The following is a 17,044-nucleotide window of genomic DNA, read 5'->3' on the forward strand; positions in this document are numbered from 1 at the left end:
ATATTAAATGTCCACCTAACTTCATAATTTACTGCGAAATACATGACCTCTTAAGCAACACAAAACATATTTAGTACCCTCTCTAGAAGTCCAAAATTAGATTTTAGGAAAATCAGTAAATTTCAATAAGCTTCTCTTTCCATAGTTAATTTTCATAACTATGGTCTAAACATGTAATATTTCTTAAAATTTGGAAAGAAAATAATTTCACACAGTAAATATCAATAAATATGACAATATTAAATTCTGGGGTACTAAAAATGGGAAGGAAAATTTAGAAATATTCTGTCTAGGCAATTATCACTAATTATCCTGTTTAACCCATACTTTATAGTAAAACTTTTATTATTGATGAGATTGAGATAGATATACTTCCGCTGGAATTTAGCTGTTCTTTTCTTGTCATGTTAAATGACTAAAAATATTGGAGGATTCCTGTGTAATAAGCAGTTCTATAAGTAACATTCATCTCCACCGCTTGTCATGTATGATCTTCCTAACCTTGAACTCTTAGTTACTTGAAGTCAAATGTTCACTTTTCCTTCACGATGCACCTGTGCTGTGAGTTCTCCAATGTGTGCTCTCTCTTCCTCGTCACCTCAGTGTCATATTTATTACAAGGAGTAAAGAAATCAAGCGAATGCTGATCAGAAATCTTCCTCCTTGTTCAATAGTTCATGCTGAAGGTGCTATGTAGGTTATCACATACTATCAGATCTATGTATGCTGTTATCACATACTATCAGATAAATACTGGACTCCTTATCTAGCTGTGAACTCCAATAATGATCACTATGGCATGAACTCTCCATGAGTGCCTTACTGATACGAAGGTTACAGGGTCAACTGTCTCTTTTCTGATTGGATTGAAGACCTGCTCCCAAGTGGGAAACACAAGCCTAGGACTGTAAATATGCCTGAAACTCCACAACTGGAGGTGGACCTTACAGACCCAAAAGGAGAACCTATTATTAATACTTTGCTAAAGGGACAGTGTATCAGAGCCTAAAATCACATTTATCTACCTGTATTTTTGTGCAGTTCTTAGACTTAATCAGAGAATTGTGGTGTGTGTGTGTGTGTGTGTGTGTGTGTGTGTGTGTGTGTGTGTGTGTGTGTAATGGATAACCATTAATACAGAAAGAGCTTCTCAATGGAGGGAGGATGCAGGACAATGTAGAGAGGAGACATGAGGGATAATGAACGCTAAGGAAGACTGAAAAAGCTTTAGGGAAGCAGTTTTTAATTAAAATACATCACACACACATATACATGTATAAATTGCTTAAATGAAGCTACATCACTTGGGGTGATAATGTTCCATCAAGATGCAGACACTATCTTTAAAAAGCCCAAGAAGCAAGAATGGGAAATCTTCCTTCAAGTTGTAGGTGGTATGGGTTGGGAATGATGGTGGTTGATTAGTCTCTTAAAAATAAAAACGCTAAGAATTTCATGAATTAATTCTTAGGCAAATGGATGGAGCTAGAGAACATCATACTAAGTGAGGTAACCCACTTAGTTAGTGAGGTGAATCATGGTATGCACTCACTAATAAGTGGATATTAACCTAGAAACCTGGAATACCCAAAACATAATCCACACATTAAATGAGGTACAAGAAGAAAGGAGGAGTGGCCCCTTGTTCTGGAAAGACTCAGTGAAGCAGTATTCAGCAAAACCAGAACGGGGAAGTACGAAGGAGTGGGTGGGAGGACAGGGGGAGAGAAGGGAGCTTACGGGACTTTTGGGGAGTGGGGGGGCTAGAAAAGGGGAAATCATTTGAAATGTAAATAAAAAATATATCAAATAAAAAAATAAAATAAAAAGGCTGTGTTTATAAGTATTGTCCTAGGTTTATCCCTTAAGAACAAAAATATAAATATATCTTTTAAGTTTCTAGCTTTCTCAAAATACTTAACAATGTCATTTCTGCATTAGAATTTAATTTCAATAAAACACACTCTGTTAATTACTTAGTTTAACAATTATGTTTTATTTTGTTGTATATAAACAATACTATAATACAAAGCAACTGCTGATTTACTTTGAAAGCATTTTATAAGAGTTACTTTGTATTTTTATTTGCATTTACAATACGTTGTAATATAGTATTTGAATTATACTAGGTCAATATCTAGAATCAAGATTTCCATACAAATGCACTGTCTTAGCATCTGCTATGCTACTTTGATTAAAGCTCAGTTAAGTTGCACTGTACTGTGTTTTGTTTCTTTCCATTAATCTTTTTCCAATAGCGTATTGTCCTCATTACTGTAATTTTATGGTAAGCATTGATATCTGATATCTTGTACTGTCAAGCTCTACAATGGTCTATTTATTTATTCTCAATTTCCTAGCTTTATTTCCCAAAGAATTGCAGGAAATCTTTTTTCAGAAACTAAATGAAATAATAGAACTTAGTAAGTTTAAATGTGTTCCTGGTCCTCTAGGATAAAATAAAAAATTTCACAATGATGCAAATCTGTGTTATATCTCATTTAGCATTTATCTCCATGTATATGATATTGACTTTAGTGTTTCTTCACAATCACTTTGATTTACTTCAATATTTGAGATATAGGACAAGCATTCTTCTCTAGATGTCTGAAATTCTCTAGGTTTTCAGATCTACTTTCCTCCTTTGTTAGGGGAACAGCTGCCTATGCATGTATAATTCAAGTTTGTAATAAAGATGTGTATTGCAAGTAATCTGGTCCCTGCTTATTTTATAAGAAAAAGATATTTTTAAATTTATTTTTATTCTAAACACGAAGTGCAGTGAACTTATTTATTCTATGAAATATGTGTGTATGCATATATATATATGCACACACATACACACACACACACACATATATATATATACAGAAAGAACAAACACATTTAAAATATAATAACAATTTACATTTTATATAAAATACCATAAAATCATAGTCCCAGCACAATAATTTTCCAGTAAAAAATTATTTGGAATCTAGAATTATGTTATCCTACTAGTATGTTGAATTCTCTTAAAAGAATGCTTCCTGATTTTATATAGTTTGCTCTCTCTTTTCATATGTGTGTGTATGTGTGTATGTGGGTATGTGTGTGTGCACATGCATATGTGTTTGTACATTCATACAAGGATGTATGTATTGGAATTAGAAACACATGAAATTTCTATATTCTTTTTTATAGAGAATTGTATATGCTTTTATTTTATTTTTTCCACCATTTTTTTTATTTTCTAAATTCTTTGTTTACATTCCAAACGCTTTCCCCTTTCCCAGTTCCCCCCTCCCCATATATACCATAAGCCTTCTCTCCACCCATTCTCCAATCACCTCCCTCCTTTTTCTCTGTCCTGGTGCTCCCCTACAATGCTGGATCAGGCCTTTCCAGGATCAGGGCCCTCTTCTTACTTCTTCATGGGAGTCATTTGTTATGCTACTTGTGTCTTGAGTATTCAGACCTTCTGGGCTAGTTAATATCCACTTATCAGTGATTGCATTCCATGTATGTTCTATTTATAAAACTGCTCCTCCATTTAAAAGAAAAGAAACACATGAAGTTTAGTACACAACAAAGGTCTTCTGAAAGAGAATCAAGTACATGTAATACCTGAACAACTTCTCTAGCCCCTTGCTGTCAGATCATCTAATGATCACCATTTTGATGACTATGAGGTATCACAGATATAGTTTCAGACAGGATTTATCTCATGACTAAGGGTCTGAACAGCTTTTTAAATATTTATTAGCCATTTGTGTTTCTTCTTTTGAAAACATAGTTCATTCAGTTATCCAATTTTATTAAGCTTAATTTTTTGGAAATTTTGGCAGTTCTTTGCAAATTCTGGATATTCAGGAAAATTAGTGATACTATAACTATAATAGGAAGAAGGTCAATTGTTCACTTTTTATTGCTTTTTGTTGTTGTTGTTGTTTGGTGTTTGAGATAGGCTTATGTTTTGGTAGCTAAGACTGAGTGGGAGCTCAGTATGTCACCATAGCACCTGTAGCCCATAATCTGCCTTCCCCACAAAGTGCCTGGATTACAGGTTATGGCATCACTAGACTACCTCCTTCATCTTGACTTCAAATGAATGCAGCATAAGGGACTGAGCCTAAGAAAGAAATAAGCCACTAAATTATATATACATATAGATATAGATATATATTTGATTTCATGTATAATTTTATGACTCATTCGATATATGATTTGATGACTGACATGATAACAAATATTATACTATACTATTTTATATTTATTATAGTATAGTATAGTATAGTATATTTTACATTGTTACAGTGCTCTTCTTAGCATATTTATTTAAAATAGCATTTAAAACCCCTTCCTAAATGCAGTCTGAGGGGTGTAGAATGATTGTTTTCAAAACTTAGGAATTGAACATAGGGGAATCTGAGTTCTCTTTGTGTCTTAAGTATGGATAGAATGATGTCTTTAAAGGAGTGTGTACCTTTCTTAAAACATTGTAACTTCATGTGTTGTTCTGAGACCGCTGTTGATCTTACTAAGGTGTGTGGGACCGTTGAATGCTCCTTTGTAGCTATGGCTTTTTTATGTTCTAACAGAATGTAAGAATTCTCTTAATTCTTTTGCAAAGCAATTCACTCAGGAAACAATACAAATTTGTATTTATGGTATTAACTTGTACTTTTGTGTAAGTATGGAGATCCTGGTTAAGATTATATAGTTCTACCTTAAATTCCTTTGTATCCAAGCAGAACATTGTTATGATTCTCTTGAAATCACTCATTGTTTTAAAGCATTTTGAAATAGTATCTCCTTTTTGATTACCCAGAGGGGGAAAAAGGAAGGGGAAGTAAAAGCAATTTGAGGGGGGTTTTAATGCATATATTCTAACATACATTTGTAGCATGAAAATAGTCTAGTTTGTTTCTTTTCTTCTGAAATAAGTCAGGTTTATTTTGAATGTCAAATACATATTTTATTCACATTAAAGATCTATGATTCATTTTCACATAATCAAAAGATTGTAAGTAAATTAAAATACTTTTTTTCTTTTGCAAGTTTCCAACGTAGGGAACAGACTACGAGTTGTACTGAGGTATGATTTCTGTGGAGCGAGAAAGCACACGGCACAGAGACCCTAAAGGTATAGTACTGGTCCACACATTCTGCAGAAAACCAACAGTTCTCTAATTGGGTTAAAACTCGGCAATAAGAAAATCATTCCTGGTACTAAAAACCAAATCAAAATGCAAAGTCTGGTGAAGTTATAGACAACAAGGAGAACAAACAACTTCCAGTCTATTAAATCAGCACAGTCCCTAAGTGCTAAATATGTGAGCTATGCTTCCTGATAAACATAGTGCTTATCCCTCATCAAGAAAACTTCTCTTTGCAATAGAGAAGACTGTAACTAAACATTACCATCAGGAAAACTGTGAGGTTGTGGAGCAAAGTCCACACAGAAACATATTAAAAAATAACAATTGTGACATTTAAATCTTAGAGAGGATTGAGGGAGTGGAAAATGGTAGAAACCAGTGGATCATGGAGACCCAAGTAAGACTGTTTCCTAGTGCTTTCAGAAGGTCCATCCATAATCACCAGTGTAACTCCCTAAAGGTAGACGGAACAAGAACAACAAAAAGCAAGAAGCAGACATACTAACGTGGAAACGGGAAGCCAAGAAGATCAGAGGTCACTAAAATAGGTCCATTTTGCAGTTTAAAAATATTTCTGGTTTGTAAAATTATTATTACATAAATTTTCTGGGTCCCCTTGCAAAAGCTCCTCTATATGCCTACTCATTTCTCTCAATACATATTTGATGATTATAATTATGGGTTTCTACTCAGCCAGAGCAGGATTGTATGTCAGTACCTCATCCTATTGTTCTTCATTTTCTTCTCAGTTTGTTGTTTCAAGGTCTAAACTTGATCTGGTAGGAATTAAATACACTCCTAAGTAAAAACGAAACAAAAGAAAACAAAAATATACAACCAAAAAAGTGAACAATAAAATCATACTAAATATTAGAACCAGGACTGAGACTAAATTTCCTGGGCCAGGGATGGAATTGTATTTAAGACTACACGCTATTCTTTCAAAAGATCATTTTTTGGTGTTATTTTATTTCATAATTAGCTTATAGGTGACTGAGGCTCTCAATTTCCATTTCATTTCTTCATAGTAAATATATTTAAATGTTATTTATGTTGCCATTTATGTGCCTTTGCAATTGCTTATATTCATGTGAACAATGGTGGAAACTAGGAGAGGTATTCCCCTGAGCTGGAGTTACAGGTAATTCTGAGCTACCCTGTGTGGATGCTTGGAACCAAATGCAGTCAGGTTCCCATAGTGCTACAAATCCTCTTATCAATGGAGCCAACAGTGCAGTCCAATGATCTTGTAGTATTTGATATTTGTTTAATTCATTGTTTCCATTTAGTTAAGACTATATTGGTCTTAAAATAACATTAAGATATTCCTACTCAAATGAGAAATTGTAGCTGTGAAACATTTATGAGGTTTTAAGATGCCAGCCTGAAGAGTAATTTCATTTAAATAAATCATTGTATGTTTTTATTTGTATGTACTTTATTCACTAACCAGTTTTCTGTCCTTTGAATTACAGAATTTAATATACTTTTAGTTGAATATTAACTTCATTCATACTAATAATCAGCCACTCTACATATAAAACAGATATTTCAGTAAGAAACATAGGAATCCAATTATATATATTTGGTACTGTATTGTGTTCATTCTACACATATTTTTTGTGTCCTACATTTGGTAGGAAATGATTATTTCTAAGTTGTTTTGTCTTAAACCACCTCTTCTGTGATTTTTAAATATCAGTGATTCACAGTGATATAGGCTCATAAAATGCAGCTGTCTGTATCACCAAGAGGTTTTCTTCTTAACAACTTCATTTTTATAAGACTTCCACATAAAGCATTGTTCAGAAACTCTTCTTCTACCAGTGCAGCTATAGAACTTTGAATCTATTTCTTTAAACATCACATCATAAGTGGAAAATCAGCCAAAGCTGTGACCAGAAAACCTAGAAAAAAATCTGCTCTTCTTTACTGAACATCTGTTTTCTGCATTCTGATACATTATATGAACTTGGTTATCTAATTCCCACATTTTCATTATGAGACAAGTAATATTTCCATTTCACAGATTAAGTGTAGCAAGGTTAAGCAATTTGTCCATGAACCTTGAGCTTATGAATGACAGAGGGTAATTTACTTATCCTGTCTTCTTAAATAGGTATTTGCACTGCACTTTCTGTGATTACTTCTATTAATTCTCTGTTTAAGTCATTTACAGTGCACTTAGATCTTTCTCACTACATGTCGCACAGTGTTCTACGAGCTTTAATAACATTCAAAATGTTTGCCCATAATAATTCTTTCGGCAAACCATTATTATTCTTGTGTTAGAAAAGAGGAATCTGGGACCAGAAACATTGAATTGCACAATATGATGTGGTTTATAAATACTTTCCTTTCACTTGATTTTTGATAGAAACTAGGAAAGTAATACTTTGTTTTCAATACATAGATATACATAACAAAAATATAATGTTCCTATATATAGTGTGCTAATGTTCTAAAGTCATTGACTATATGGAAATTTAGATCAGCTTTAAAAGAGTTTATTTATAGGTAGAATGTTTTTGTATTTTTTTTTTTTGCTAGTGATCAGATATCCATCCTTGAAATATATTTAAGTCTCAGTCACGCTAGCTGCCATTACCACTGTTTCATTTTGGCAGCTGGTAGACTTTCAGCCTGAGAAGTTCGGGATTAATCATGATTTCCAGGAGAAATACATTAGAGATCTGGTATATTTCATTGATGACACATGTCCTACTTTCTCAGTACCCTTCACTGCAGCCAAGGCAGTCTGTGAATGAACGAAAGAAGTACTTTGCAGTATCTGTGAGACAGCAGGCTCCTGACAAGGACCATTAACTAATTTAGATTTAAGTGTCTGTGGAAGAGCTGGCTGGGACTGCTACAGTAGTACCATTGGGTAATAAAAGTTTCCATCTCTCAGGCAACCTCTTGTTTTGCCTGTCTCATAATTCTTTCCATTGGCACTTATTACACTAGAAACATTGGCACTTATTACACTAGAAACACTGTGTGTGTGTGTGTGTGTGTGTGTGTGTGAGAGAGAGAGAGAGAGAGAGAGAGAGAGAGAGAGAGAGAGAGAGACTGTGTTGGCGTGTTTGTCTATGAGAGATAGTGAGAAAAGAGTAAAGAACTGTCTGTGTTTTGCAATGTGTGTGTGTGTGTGTGTGCATATGTATCTCTGTGTCTGTGTGTTGGTCTGTTTGTGTGTCTGCGTGTGTGTTTCTGTGTGAGAGATAGGGAGAAAAAAGTAAGAATTATCTGTGTGTGTGTGTGTGTGTGTGTGTGTGTGTGTGTTTGGAGATGCATTAGTGGTTTCTAAACTGACTTCTCAGCATTAGAAAACCTTAAATGGGCTCATTCCCAGGAGAGGTTAATTCTCCTTCTTCCAGATCACGAGCTGCCTTTAGTTCTTTGGTTAGGGGTGGCCACACGTTCCAGTTAATATAACTGAATGTACAAACACCCTAGACACTCATCTTCTGGTAAGTGGAAGATGTTTAAGAAAGATTTACTTAAGCAGAAAAGACTAGCGTTAACCTGTCTATTACTTTCTTCACCTCAATGGCTTGGTTTTTGATTTAATAAAATAGAGACAAAGAAAATGGAGATTGAATACTTCCTTTATTTATTTTCACTAACTCTGTGGACCAGGATAGTATGACAGTGGTGCCTTATCTGCCACGACTATTTTTCACCGCACACCAGTCAGAATGGCTAATATCAAAAACTCAGGAGATTGTACTAAGCTCAACTCCAAATGGGTCAAGGACCTCCACATAAAGCTAGACACTCTGAAGCTAATAGAAAAGAAACTGGGGAAGATCCTTGAGGTCATCGATACAGGGGGAAAGTTTCTGAACAGAACACCAATAGCTTATGCTCTAAGATCAAGAATTGACAAATGGGACCTCATAAAATTACAAAGATTCTGTAAGGCAAAGGACACCATCAAATCAGCAACCAACAAATTTGGAAAAGATCTTCACCAACCCTACATCAAATAGAGGGCTAATATCCAATATATACAAAGAACTCAAGAAGTTAGACCCCAGAAAACCAAATAACCCTATTAAAAATGGGGTACAGAGTTAAACAAAGAATTCTCACCTGAAGAGCTTCAGATGCCAGAGAAATATCTTAAAAAATGCTCAACTTCAGTCAGGCAGTAGTATCACACGCCTGTAATCCCAGCACTCTGGGAGGCAGAGGCAGGTGGATTTCTGAGTTCGAGGCCAGCCTGGTCTACAGAGTGAGTTCTAGGACAGCCAGGGCTATACAGAGAAACCCTGTCTCCAAAAAACAAAACAACAACAACAACAAAATAAAAAAACAAAAAATGCTCAACTTCATTAGTCATCAGGGAAATGCAAATCAAAACAACGCTGAGATTTCACCTTACACCAGTCAGAATGGCTAAGTTTAAAAACTCAGGAGACAGCAGGCGTTGGCAAGGATGTGGAGAAAGAGGAACACTCCTCCTCTGCTGGTGGGGTTGCAAATTGGTACAACCCCTCTGGAAATCAGTCTGGCGGTTCCTCAGAAAACTGGGAATGCTACTTCTGGAGGACCCTGCTATACAACTCCTGGGCATATACCCAGAGGATTCCCCAGCATGTAATAAGGATGCATGTTCCACTATGTTCATAGCAGCCCTAGTTATAATAGCTAGAAGCTAGAAAGAACCCAGATGTCCCTCAATGGAGGAATGGATACAGAAAATGTGGTATATATACACCATGGAGTACTATTCAGCCATTAGAAACAATGAATTCATTAAATTCTAAGACAAATGGATGAAGGTGGAGAACATCATCCTAAGTGAGGTAACCCAGTCTCATAAGAACACTCATGGTATGCACTCACTGATAAGTGGACATTAGCCCAGAAGCTTGGAATAGCCAAGACACAATTCACATATCAAATGAAGCCCAAGAAGAAGGAAGGAGTGGTCCTTGGTCCTGGAAATGCTCAGTGCAGCAGTGTAGGGGAATACCAGGACACGGAAGTGGGAAAGGATGGATTGGGGAACAGGGAAAGGGAAGAGGGCTTATGGTATTTTCAGGGAGGGAGGATCCAGGAAAGGGAAAAATCACTTAGAATGTAAATAAGAACATATCAAATAAAAAACAAAACAAAACAAAAACAAAAAAAAACCCTGTATTTTCTGAACTGTATAACGAAATATATTCTTGTTTTTTATATCTGGTATGTGGAGCCAGAATGTCCTAAGTTACTCATAGGACCTTATTTAAAAAGAGGGAGGGCTTTAGTTCTATGTCCTTGACTAGGTGTAGACAAGGCTGATATAGAGCTGGAAATAGAGCCTAGGACTCAAAGTTATTGCTTCTGAGAATCTGAGTCTTCCTTCAGGGCTGTGGTTATCAGTTCTTAGGCTGCTGTGTCTAAGGCACTCTTTGTTCTCTCCGCCAACATTGTCTTACTTAGATGTCTGTTTGCAATTCCCCCTTCTCTTTGTGGTCATTGGTCACTGGCTCATGAGGGCAGAGGGAGTAGAAACAGTGACCAGGGGTTGGACAACCATGATTTTGATGGAAGGACTTCTGGAGACAGTTCCCCTTTATTGTTTCGGATAAAGTATATACGACCTCTTAGGGGGATGGGTGGAAAGGGTTGAATTGTCCTTACCCAGCATCTAATTATCATATGGCAGAAAGCTAGACTTGGACTTGTAGGCTGAATCAAACAGAGATTACAGAGAGCACTGCACAGGTCTATCTTCAGATAAGGTCAGGCATGTGTGTTCAGAGACACTCTTCAAGTAAGGTCAGGCTGAGAAACAGAAGACCCAATAAAAAATGACGTACTCCATTTTTCATCTAGCTCAAAGAGATATCTGGATATGGTAGACTGAAATCTTAATAGTACTGCTCCCCGATATCTGCTATATTTGGTCATTTTTTGACTGCAAGTAGTAGCGAGAAAACATTCAAACTTGTTTGTCATAGTCATTAGTTTAAGTATGATCTTCTGGCCCTATCTAAAGCTTTTGTCTCCTTTTTTATCTTTGTTTCTCATATCAGTTTCTGCCACTTGACACCTCACTGTTTGAGACCATAAGTCCTGTATGTTCAGCTCATTCTGGTATTTTTTTAAGAAGGTAAACAATGAAAATAAAATGTGTTTAACTAATACACTAATTAATTGCTTTGTGTTATATATAATGAGTGAAATAGCATATACATTTTTTTTACTGAACTTTTATATGAAGCCATATCCAAGTGTCAAAATCAAGCAATTATATTTGTATATTTGCTTTGCATTCTTAGAACACATTGTCTGTTTCTTCATGGTAGCCGTAAGATATATGTGCATGGTGGCTTGTATGCATTTAATGATTAATTATCCTTGAGATAGGAGACACCTGTCACTCATGTTTCTGTTGAAAAATGTTCACTTACATTATAATACATAAATAATTATTCAATACTAACTTCATTTAAAAATTAGCTATCAAGATTATTCTGTATGTCCAGAAGCATTTGGTGCAAAGATTTTGCCTTTCTTTTTAGACTGCATTTGCTTCTTTTGAAAATATATGTTGACTATTTATCCCAAATTAACTTCAAAACTGATTACTTTATCATTTAACTAATGTAGTCTAATTTTAAATACATATTATATAAGTGTTTAATATCCATGTAATTAAGTACTTTGTGTTACTTCAATGCCACCTCAAAAGTCTGGAATATCATTTCTAAGTGATAACAAGTTCACAATGCTGAAAACTATTTAGAAAGCCTAATACCATCTTATTAAAACCCAGAGAAAGCAACTGAGAAAAAAGTACAATAGAAAAGAAGAAATGAAATATTAAACACAGATATTAAAAGAAAGGTAGGCAATGTCAGATACAGCAAACATTTAGTGTTATTGGGAAGAAGCAAAAAGTTAATAATAGAAATAAAATCATCCAAGATTGTGACACAGTGTGAAGAAAACAGAAATGTGGGACAGATCAACTATTGTCTTAAATTATATTATTTGTGAAATCTTTTTGGGGAAGCTGAAATTTAAACATGTATGTGCAAACTTGGGTTTCTCAGCCAACAGAAAGTGCTTGGCAATAGCATTCCATCAAAAGGGACTGCGAATAAATTTTGATGAGGAACAGGAATGAGGGCAGTGTTATTGAATTCAGTGGAATATTGGCATTAAGTAAACGTAAAATACCATCCAGAATGGATTTTGCAATGATTGAAAATCCGTGTTTCATAGTTTGAGTTTTATTGAAAGTTCAGTGAGAAGATGTTGGAAAAATGTAAAGCTAGGGAGAGAAATATCAAGTTTCTCTTGCAAAAAAATAACTCTGACTCAACTTATAGCATGAGTAATCACTGAGGAGGCAAAAGAGGACTCTAGAACTGATAGGATGTAGCTGGAACTAGAAACAGAACCACAAAATTACAGGGGTATTTTTTACTTTTTTTAGTAATAGATGCTTTTATTTTATCTTTAAGATTTACTTATTATTATTGTTTGTAAGTACACTGTCGCTGTCTTCAGACACTCCAGAAGAGAGTGTCAGATTTTGTTATGGATGGTTGTGAGCCACCATGTGGTGGCTGGGATTTGAACTCAGGACCTTGGGAAGAACAATCAGGGCTCTTAACCACTGAGCCATATCTCTAGACCATTTATTCATTTATTATATATAAGTATACTGTAGCTGCCTTTAGACACACCAGAAGAGGGTCTCAGATCTCATGGCTGATGGTTGTGAGCCACCATGTGTTTGCTGGGATTTGAACTCAGGACTTTGGAAGAACAGTCAGTGCTCTTACCTGCTGAGCCATCACACCAGGCCCCTGGCATGTATATTTTCAGTAAATGTGAGACACTGAACTCAGCCTGCGAATGATGAATTGCATAGGGGTCAACTAGTTGAATGATGAAATTAATGTCCACATAAATTTTAGGCTGATAATATTATTATTCTTTAATACAATAAAAATATTACCTTTAAGCTAAATGATTAAATTAAACAACCTTTAGTGGGATGCAACAATAGTGTTTGGAATAATTAGTACAGCTAAAATATATATTCATAAATTATTTTATACTGCTGCATAGAAATTTTATAATCCATTAAAGATATGAGGTATGAAAGACACTGGATACATGTGTCGGTACAAGTGTCAGTACAAATATATTATCATACTATTGCTATAAACAAGTATCACTCTCAGATATTTTTACCTTTTTAGTTTTCAAGTTCATGTGCCTGAATAAAGCACTACTTAAAAGCTGGCATGATGGCTCATTGGTTAACAGTTTTTGCTGTTCTTGGATACGACCAGAGTTTGGTTTCCGGCACAACAAGGGGAAACACAAAGCTGTTTGCAACACCAGCTCCAGGATATCCAACTCCCCTTTCAATCTCTATGTGAACCAGCAAACATGTGCACATGTGCACATAATAAATACACACACACACACACACACACAGAGAGAGAGAGAGAGAGAGAGAGACAGAGACAGAGACAGAGACAGAGACAGACAGACAGACAAAGAGAGATAGAGACTGAGACAGAAAAGGAGACAGAGACAGAGAAGCAGAAATGGAGAGAGAAACAAAGAGGGAGACAGAAATAAATTTAAAACATTCTGCTCTGTGAACATTCTATTCATATACCATGTTTAAATTCCATTCATTGTTATAATTTCTGTGTTTTTAATGTAATGTGTATTTTATCATTTATCAGTTTCTCTGAAATGTACAAATATTTATATAGTACAGTATATCTGGCCCCATTCAGACTCTGCAGAATAAGAGAATTTACTGCCCACTATAAATGATATATACATTACACTCATTTCTTTACTGATATATTCTTAGAAGCTTTACAACTACTACTATGGAATACCTCAGCTTCACATGATATATTATTTTCAGAACACAGAAATGATTCTTAATTAGGTAAGAAAATCTTATTCCTTTAGTCACAAAATGATCACTAGTTACTTTTTTACCATGAGAGGTAAGTCATGCTTAAGTCAAGATTTCAGTTCTTCATGAACAGTCTTGAATATAGTTTATTCTATTCCTTTGAACAAAGATGTGTATTTATATATACAAATTCTCTAAAAATAGATATTATTGTCATAGAACTGTTAAAATGAATAGATTTGCAATTTGTTTTTACAATTAGTTTTGTTTTGTTTTTGTTTTAGTGTGTGTGTATGTAGGTATGTGTGTGTGTGTGTAGTGTGTATGCATACATGGCCTATGGCTCATGCATTCAGAGGACAATTTGATGAATCAGTTCTCTCTTTCCACTATTTGGGTTCTAGAGACATATCTTAGGTCTTCTATATCAGCTTGAGGCAAGCACATTCAACAATTGTCACATCTCTCTGGCTCCACAATTCTGACTTTTTTCTTGAAGTTCTTTTCCCTTTTCCAACAAAACTTTCTGATGAAGTAATCATCTGAGGTTGTATGTCACTTTGTTTTAGTTTTAAAACTAGTCCTCTAGTTTTATTTTCTCTAAGAATTATGCTGTACTATCATCTTATTCAAATGAAAATCCACACTGTTGAGGTTATCATTTTTTCCTATATTTTCAGTGCCATTCTCTGTTCATCTCTAAATCTTAAATTTCAAAGCTTCTCCTTTTACATTGTTTTTCCAGTGGCACAGGTGAAATGCTGAAGGTTTATTCTTTGAACTATAGGTAAATTTCCTTTAAATGTAATGTTTTAAGGTATTATCTTAAGCTTTGAAAGGTTTTATTAATGTAAGTATTGCTATTGTTTACCATCTAAATTATTCAATTCTTATTTTCTCTTTAATTCTCTCTTCTCTGGGTTATGCAAATATATCAGTCCCAGTTAAGCTTAGATGAGTTCAATTGAGCTCAGTTCAGTACAGAGCATTTCAGTTTAGGCAATTCATTTAGAGAATTCATACTGAATCAGTCAGTTTGGAGAGGAGTTTGAGCCAGAACAGTTAAGTTTAACTAGCCTTTTAGTGTTCAGAAAGAACCAAAAAGAATGAGCATATTCAGTAGTAAATCTCCAAGATAAAAATTACCTCCAGTGCATAAAAGTTACTTTTACAACTTATTTGCTGATGGACATAAAATTTGTATTACTAAATTTTAAATTTTAAATTACTAAATGGCAATGAGCAGGGATGAGTGGTTGTCTCTGTAGTTGGATTTAAGTCTGGGGAGTAGATGACGAGGATTAGAATAGGTGGATTCTCTGGTGATCTATTTCTTTTTTATTGAAAACATTCTTCATTTACATTTCATGCCCTTTCTCGGTTTCCCCCTTCCCAGAAAACTCCGAACCTTTCCTCCCACCCCCGCCTCCATGGGGATGCCACTCCACCCAACCCACTGCCACCTACCTCACCCTTTGATTTCCCCACGCTAAGGCCTCTATTGAACCTTCATAAGACCAAGGACCTCTTCTCCCACAGATGCCTGACAAGGCATTACTCCTCTGCCACACATGTAGCTGGAACCATCTGTACCCCTTGGTTGATGGCTTACTCCCTGGGAGAATGGGGTTTCTTGTTGGCCTAAATCATCATTCTTCCCATGAGGCTGCAAACCTCTTCAGCTACTCCAGTCGTCCCTCCAACTCCATCATTGCGGACCCTGCCTGTCCAATGGTTGGCTGCTGGCATCTGCATCTGTATCTGTAAGGCTCTGGCAGGGATCCTCAGGAGACAGTAATATCAGGCTCCTTTTCAGCAAGTGCTTCTTGGCATCCCCAATAATGTTTGGGTTTGGTGATTGTTTATACGATGAATGCCCAGGTAGGACAGTCTCTGGATGGCCTTTCCTTCACTCTCTGCCCCTCACTCTTCAAGAGATTTGGAATTTTGATGAGGATTGGATTCCATCTGCAGATTGCGTTCAGCAAGATGCTTATTTTTATTATATTAATCTTGCCAATCCATGAGCATGGGAAATCTTTCCATCTTCTGAGATCTTCAGTTTCTTTCTTCATAGGCTTGAAGTTCTTTTCATACAGATCTTTCACTTGTTTAGTTAGAGTCACACCCAGGTATGCAATATTATCTGTGACTATTGTGAAGGGGGTCATTTCCCTAATTTCTTTCTCAGCTTGTTTATCCTTTGAGTAAAGGAAGGCTACTGGTTTGTTTCAGCTAATGTTATATCCAGCCATTTTGCTGAAGTTGTTTATTAGTTGATTATTAGTTGTTAATCAAGTTTAGGAGTTCTCTTTTGGAATTTTTGGGATCATTTAAGTATATGATCATATCATCTACAAATAATGATATTTTGACTTCTTCCTTTCTAATTTGTATCCCTTTGACCTCATTTTGTTGTCTAATTTCTCTAGCTAGAACTTCAAGTACTATATTGAATTGATAGGGAGACAGTGGGCAGCTTTGTCTGATCCCCAATTTTAGTGGGAATGCTTCAAGTTTCTCTACATTTAGTATGATGTTGGTTACTGCTTTGCTGTGTAGTGCTTTTATTATGTTCAGGTATGGGACTTAATGCCTGATCTTTCCAAAACTATTAACTTTAAGGGATGTTGAATTTTGTCAAATGCTTTTTCAGCTTCTGATGAAACGATCATGTGTTTTTTTCCTTTGAGTTTGTTTATGTAATGGATTACATTGATGAATTTATGTATATTTAACCATCCTTACATTGCTAGGATGAAGCTTACTTGATCATGTGGAGTAATTGTTTTGATATATTCTCGGATTAGATTGACAAGAATTTTATTGAGTATTTTTGCATCAATGTTCACAAGGGAAATTGATCTGAATTTCTCTTTCCTTGTTTGGCCTTTGTTTGGTTTAGGTATAAGTATAATTGTGATTACACAGAATTATTTGGGTAGTGTTCCTTATGTTTCTATTTTGTGGAATAGTTTGAAGGGTATTGCTATTATGTCTTCTT

This window comes from Apodemus sylvaticus, chromosome 15 (assembly GCF_947179515.1).
Source record: "Apodemus sylvaticus chromosome 15, mApoSyl1.1, whole genome shotgun sequence".
In the NCBI taxonomy this organism is placed as follows: Eukaryota; Metazoa; Chordata; class Mammalia; order Rodentia; family Muridae; genus Apodemus; species Apodemus sylvaticus.